The following is a 7963-nucleotide window of genomic DNA, read 5'->3' as shown; positions in this document are numbered from 1 at the left end:
CTTCATTAAAAAGAATATGTAGTTCATTTAAATGTGCAAACAGCGCAGCTGTTAAGTTTAATCCTAAAACACTAAACCCATACAACACAATAAATAGGTAGTTCATTATTAGAGTTTGTTACTTCATTATCATGTTTTATTACTTCATTTTATCAATTTACTACTTCATAGGTTTTCACAGTAGGGCATGAAACTTCATTACTATATATTTACATACTAGTTAACTTCACATTTTAGCTGTGTGCACAGTTATATTCATTTATATGAGCTACAGTTATAGATACTACATTTCAGAACTACTTGCATTCTTCCTAGTTGGAGAGGAAGTTTTACCTATACATAACAAACATAGAATTAATATACAACATATCATCCACAATTATAGATAGTTCACTTGGAATACTATGTTTCTTCATTATTAAGTGTTATTACTTCATTTTTAGAGTCTGTTACTTCAGTATAATGTTTTATTACTTCATTTCAGTCATAAACCCTACTGTTTAAACAGAGCATTTATATTACTTCATCATCAAAATATATTACTTCAATATCATAACTTATTACTTCATCTTAACAATTTACTACTTCATTAAAAAGAATATGTAGTTCATTTAAATGTGCAAACAGCGCAGCAGTTAAGTTTAATCCTAATACACTAAACCCATACAACACAGTAAATAGGTAGTTCATTATTAGAGTCTGTTACTTCATTATCATGTTTTATTACTTCATTTTATCAATTTACTACTTCATAGGTTTTCACAGTAGGGCATGAAACTTCATTACTATATATTTACATACTAGTTAACTTCACATTTTAGCTGTGTGCACAATTATATGCATTTATATGAGCTACAGTTATAGATACTACATTTCAGAACTACTTGCATTCTTCCTAGTTGGAGAGGAAGTTTTACCTATACATAACAAACACAGAATTAATATACAACATATCATCCACAATTATAGAAAGTTCACTTGGAATACTATGTTACTTCATTTATAAGTGTTATTACTTCATTTTTAGAGTCTGTTACTTAAGTATAATGTTTTATTACTTCATTTCAGTCATAAACCCTACTGTTTAAATACAGCATTTATATTACTTCATCATCAAAATTTATTACTTCATCTTATCAATTTACTACTTCATTGAAAAGAATATGTAGTTCATTTGTATGTGCAAACAACACAGAAGTCAAGTTCAATCCTAATACACTAAACCCACACAACACAGTAAATAGGTAGTTCATAATTAGAGTCTGTTACTTCATTATCATGTTTTATTACTTCATTTTATCAATTTACTACTTCATAGGTTTTCACAGTAGGGCATGAAACTTCATTACTATATATTTACATACTAGTTAACTTCACATTTTAGCTGTGTGCACAATTATATGCATTTATATGAGCTACAGTTATAGATACTACATTTCAGAACTACTTGCATTCTTCCTAGTTGGAGAGGAAGTTTTATCTATACATAACAAACACAGAATTAATATACAACATATCATCCACAATTATAGATAGTTCACTTGGAATACTATGTTACTTCATTATTAAGTGTTATTACTTCAATTTTAGAGTCTGTTACTTCAGTACAATGTTTTATTACTTCATTTCAGTCATAAACCCTACTGTTTAAACAGAGCATTTATATTACTTCATCATCAAAATTTATTACTTCATCTTATCAATTTGCTACTTCATTGAAAAGAATATGCAGTTCATTTGTATGTGCAAACAACACAAAAGTCAAGTACAATCCTAATACCCTAAACCCACACAACACAGTAAATAGGTAGTTCATAATTAGAGTCTGTTACTTCATTATCATGTTATATTACTTCATTTTACAAATTTATATTACTTCAATATCACAACTTATTACTTCATCTTAACAATTTACTACTTCATTAAAAAGAATATGTAGTTCATTTAAATGTGCAAACAGCGCAGCTGTTAAGTTTAATCCTAAAACACTAAACCCATACAACACAATAAATAGGTAGTTCATTATTAGAGTTTGTTACTTCATTATCATGTTTTATTACTTCATTTTATCAATTTACTACTTCATAGGTTTTCACAGTAGGGCATGAAACTTCATTACTATATATTTACATACTAGTTAACTTCACATTTTAGCTGTGTGCACAGTTATATTCATTTATATGAACTACAGTTATAGATACTACATTTCAGAACTACTTGCATTCTTCCTAGTTGGAGAGGAAGTTTTACCTATACATAACAAACATAGAATTAATATACAACATATCATCCACAATTATAGATAGTTCACTTGGAATACTATGTTTCTTCATTATTAAGTGTTATTACTTCATTTTTAGAGTCTGTTACTTCAGTATAATGTTTTATTACTTCATTTCAGTCATAAACCCTGCTGTTTAAACAGAGCATTTATATTACTTCATCATCAAAATTTATTACTTCATCTTATCAATTTACTACTTCATTGAAAAGAATATGTAGTTCATTTGTATGTGCAAACAACACAGAAGTCAAGTTAATTCCTAATACCCTAAACTCACACAACACAGTAAATAGGTAGTTCATAATTAGAGTCTGTTACTTCATTATCATGTTTTATTACTTCATTTTACAAATTTATATTACTTCAATATCATAACTTATTACTTCATCTTAACAATTTACTACTTCATTAAAACGAATATGTAGTTCATTTAAATGTGCAAACAGCGCAGCAGTTAAGTTTAATTCTAAAACACTAAACCCATACAACACAGTAAATAGGTAGTTCATAATTAGATTCTGTTACTTCATTATCATGTTTTATTACTTCATTTTATCAATTTACTACTGCATAGGTTTTCACAGTAGGGCATGAAACTTCATTACTATATATTTACATACTAATTAACTTCACATTTTAGCTGTGTGCACAGTTATATGCATTTATATGAGCTACAGTTATAGATACTACAATTCAGAACTACTTGCATTCTTCCTAGTTGGAGAGGAAGTTTTACCTATACATAACAAACACAGAATTAATATACAACATATCATCCACAATTATAGATAGTTCACTTGGAATACTGTTGTCACGACCGCCCATACCAGGGGTATCACAAATGCGGCGATCGTGACCGACATGCATGGACAACAGTTTAAAAGAACAACTTAAGACTTAAAGAAGAAAAACAACTTAGTTTAAAGAAGTTTAAGGTCATTTTTTTTTAAAAGACGTAAAGAAGTTTAAGGTCACTTTTATAAAGGGCACCGGAAAAATTTGACTTAAGAAATACAACTATATATATAAAAAAAACTAAGGTAAAATGAACATTTAACTTAAATCTCGAAAAACACCATTTTCAGAAAGACAACGTAAACACTCGTTTAAACCTAACACCGCCATACATGTTCAAACACAACACGAAAAGATTAAGGTCTTAAGACATAATTTAAAACATAGCAGCGGATAAATAAGGTTCAGGGAGAGTCAAGGATCACGCCTATGTATGACGACACAACGTATCCTAGGGTCTTTAGCCAGCTCAACATCCACCGCAACATCCCGCTCAACCTGCACATAAGAAAAAGAATATGCATGGCTGAGTACTTGTTGTACTCAATGGGCTCATGCCGAAAACATTTTAATAAGTTATGTCATCCATACCAGTGATCTCGAGTTTTATATAGTAAGAAATATCACGAGAACACAAAAAATCCAAGTCTGGTCAGACAATTTATCTCCTCATTTTCCACATCAATCAATCAATCAATCACATCTTCTTACCATAGACGAAAGTGTGGCCACACTATTCGCCCACGAGACCGGCCGACTAGCAAGGACGGCTCACGATCCCCTCTGTGTACACAGCCTGATAGGGTTTGCGGCCCTACTCAGACCCGAATTCGTTTATCATAGCCCTATAACCTAATGGAGTGAACTCAAAAACTAGGCATCAAGCACAATCTCAACATAGCCCTATAGCCTAACGGAGCAAGCTCAAACGAACTAGGCATCAGACAAAAATCTCAACATCAAAACAATCATGGCATGACATAACACTTTAAACCACCCTTATAACACCACATCATATTTTCGGAAAAATAAAGAGGTTTGAAAAGAAAGCCCACCTCGATCGCTTAGCAAAATCACAACCCAACTTATAGCAACTCACGATCCTCGAGTTCACGAGTACACAACACCCTTGTCAACGACAACACAAGTCAGCTTTCCACAACAACATTTTACTATGCATGTCCTATCGTTTTCTCTCAAATTCCCCAACCCAACATATGTCACAAAGGTGTAAAGACACACGTAACACATTCCAACTTATCACAAGTGATTTCAACATTTAAACACGTTCCTTGGTCATACGTGCATCATATAATACTTTAAAACTTGAAACTAGGTGTCATTTTAACAAGGCAGAAAACTGGCAGAACTGCGCGACCGTTTTGTAAAAATCACTATAAATTCACCCGACCTCAAAAGAAGCTAAAGTTTGGTCACAATACAGAGGACACATTCAAGTTCATCCATGAAAATTTTCACATTGAAATCACGTCATTTAGTCAGTCCTATCACATAATAAACTCTCTGGTCGGAACATAAAATTTCTGACAGCACTGCGTAGTTTATTTGAAAAATTCACCATAAATTCATCCAATGCCCAAAAAGGCTAAAAATTTAATACAACTCAGAAGACACTTAATATTTTCATATAGTTCAAGAATCACATAAATCGGAGGTCATATGGTCAGTCAAAAAGAAAACGAAACTTTCTGGTCGAGAACACACGTTTCTGGCCGAATTGCGCAGTCGACTTCAAACATTTTTTCAAAAATTCATTTTTCCACAAAACGGGCTGATATTTACACGAGACACAGAAAACACCTTGAAATTTACTCAGTAAAATTTTCATATCAAAATTCGGCCGTTTGATAGGTCAATTACTCATCAGAAGCTACTGGTCGAACATCACAGATAACAGATACACAATTTCTAAATTAGGGTTTCCTTCTCAATCATCCAAACACCAATTCTCATGCTTATAACACACAATCATGCTTGATAAGACTCTCTTAATCATGTTTGCACATAAACTTACATCATTCACCAAAGATTCCAATCAAACTTCACACAATTCAATTGAAACGCATATTTATCAAGGTTTTCAAGCAAACTCACTTTCCCTCCCCGATTAAACTTGCAATCTACGATTCCTACACCCACTACATGCATGTAGGATTCAAGAACATGGTTCAAATGAAAAGAATGAGGAAAAGTGAAGCCAATATACCTTCTTTGACAAAACGAATCGGTAGAACCAAGAAACGAGGTGATTCGTCGGAGATTCTTGTAAATAAACTTCAATGGATGCAAGAAACAATGGTGGAAGAAGTTTTTTTGGAGAGAATGTGGAGAGGGAGGAGGGAGGCACGAAAATTGAGGGAGAATGGGGGCTAGGGTTTAGTTTAGGTGTTTTTATAGGATTAGGTTAGGTTTAAAATTAATTAATTAATTAATGTGGGGAAAAATACAATTAAATAAATCCCACAATTAAAAGAATAAAATAAGCATGTGGGAAGGGGAGGAAATTTTCAAAAATTCCATGTAGGAATAGCAAGGAATTTATTTGGTATTTACTTGGAGAGAATATATTCACAACTTAGGAAATAAAAGTGAATATTTCATAAACAAGGGAACAAAATAAATTAAATCTCCAAGTATGAAAATAATGGTGGGGGCCGAAAATTTCCATAAGGAATTTGCACAAGGAAATTATTTAAATCCCCAATTAAAAGAATAGGATTTAAATTAGGCAATTTATTTATAGGAAAAAGGCTCCCATAAAATAGGCAACAATTAATTAAATTCCCACAAGGAAAATATTGCATAGGGGGCGTGTGATATGGAGAAAAGTAGGAGAAAAAAATATTCACATCCCCAATTAATTAGACATAGGAATTTATTTGAATAAAAAGAGATTCCACAAATTAGGAAACAAATAAAATATCCTCCAAAGTTTAGTGGAGGGGCCGAAAATTGCTAACCAAGGAATGTCCCAACTCTCTATTTATTTTTGGTGAAGAAATAAATTATAACATGATTTAATTGGATTAAATTCAAAGGAAGAGAGTCAATAAAGCACCAATTAAATCAAATGAAAATAATTCTTTCTCCTATAGGAGATTTTCGAAAACTCCCAAGGAAAATAAAAATGGAGTTCGAATTCCATGTAGTACCATTTAGGGTCATTTGGTTTAGATTTAATTTGGATAAGTATCCCAAGACAATTAATTAAATCCAAGAAATGAAATACTATTTCAATAATTAGGAAGGGCCGAAAATTCCAATGAATTGGCTCGAAAAAAATAAATGCATGATCCTATTAATTATTTCCCCACATTGGAAAATATAAATCATCAAGCTCATCATTCCACATTAACCACGAAAATTTATTTCACGCAAAACACTTAATCACATAGAAACGAAAGTTTCATAATTCCAAGAATCCAAAATTCGAATAACATATAAGAAGAGTCACAAAAATTTGGGATGTTACAACTATGTTACTTCATTATTAAGTGTTATTACTTCATTTTTAGAGTCTGTTACTTCAGTATAATGTTTTATTACTACATTTCAGTCATAAACCCTACTGTTTAAACATAGCATTTATATTACTTCATCATCAAAATTTATTACTTCATCTTATCAATTTACTACTTCATTGAAAAGAATATGTAGTTCATTTGTATGTGCAAACAACACAGAAGTCAAGTTCAATCCTAATACCCTAAACCCACACAACACAGTAAATAGGTATTTCATAATTAGAGTCTGTTACTTCATTATCATGTTTTATTACTTCATTTTATCAATTTACTACTTCATAGGTTTTCACAGTAGGGCATGAAACCTCATTACTATATATTTACATACTAGTTAACTTCACATTTTAGCTGTGTGCACAGTTATATGCATTTATATGAGCTACAGTTATAGATACTACATTTTAGAACTACTTGCATTCTTCCTAGTTGGAGAGGATGTTTTACCTATACATAACAAACACAGAATTAATATACAACATACCATCCACAATAATAGATAGTTCACTTGGAATACTAAGTTACTTCATTATTAAGTGTTATTACTTCATTTTTAGAGTCTGTTACTTCAGTATAATGTTTTATTACTTCATTTCAGTCATAAACCCTACTGTTTAAACAGAGCATTTATATTACTTCATCATTAAAATTTATTACTTCATCTTATCAATTTACTACTTCATTGAAAAGAATATGTAGTTCATTTGTATGTGCAAACAACACAGAAGTCAAGTTAATTCCTAATACCCTAAACCCACACAACACAGTAAATAGGTAGTTCATAATTAGAGTCTGTTACTTCTTTATCATGTTTTATTACTTCATTTTACAAATTTATATTACGTCAATATCATAACTTATTACTTCATCTTAACAATTTACTACTTCATTAAAAAGAATATGTAGTTCATTTAAATGTGCAAACAGCGCAGCAGTTAAGTTTAATCCTAAAACACTAAACCCATACAACACAGTAAATAGGTAGTTCATAATTAGAGTCTGTTACTTCATTATCATGTTTTATTACTTCGTTTTTATCAATTTACTACTTCATAGGTTTTCACAGTAGGGCATGAAACTTCATTACTATATATTTACATACTAGTTAACTTCACATTTTAGCTGTGTACACAGTTATATGCATTTATATGAGCTACAGTTATAGATACTACATTTCAGAACTACTTGCATTCTTCCTAGTTGGAGAGGAAGTTTTACCTATAAATAACAAACACAGAATTAATATACAACATATCGTCCACAATTATAGATAGTTCACTTGGAATACTATGTTACTTCATTATTAAGTGTTATTATTCATTTTTAGAGTCTGTTACTTCAG

The sequence above is a fragment of the Salvia splendens genome, unplaced genomic scaffold (assembly GCF_004379255.2).
Source record: "Salvia splendens isolate huo1 unplaced genomic scaffold, SspV2 ctg492, whole genome shotgun sequence".
In the NCBI taxonomy this organism is placed as follows: domain Eukaryota; kingdom Viridiplantae; phylum Streptophyta; class Magnoliopsida; order Lamiales; family Lamiaceae; genus Salvia; species Salvia splendens.
Note: the sequence above shows the minus strand (reverse complement) of the source record.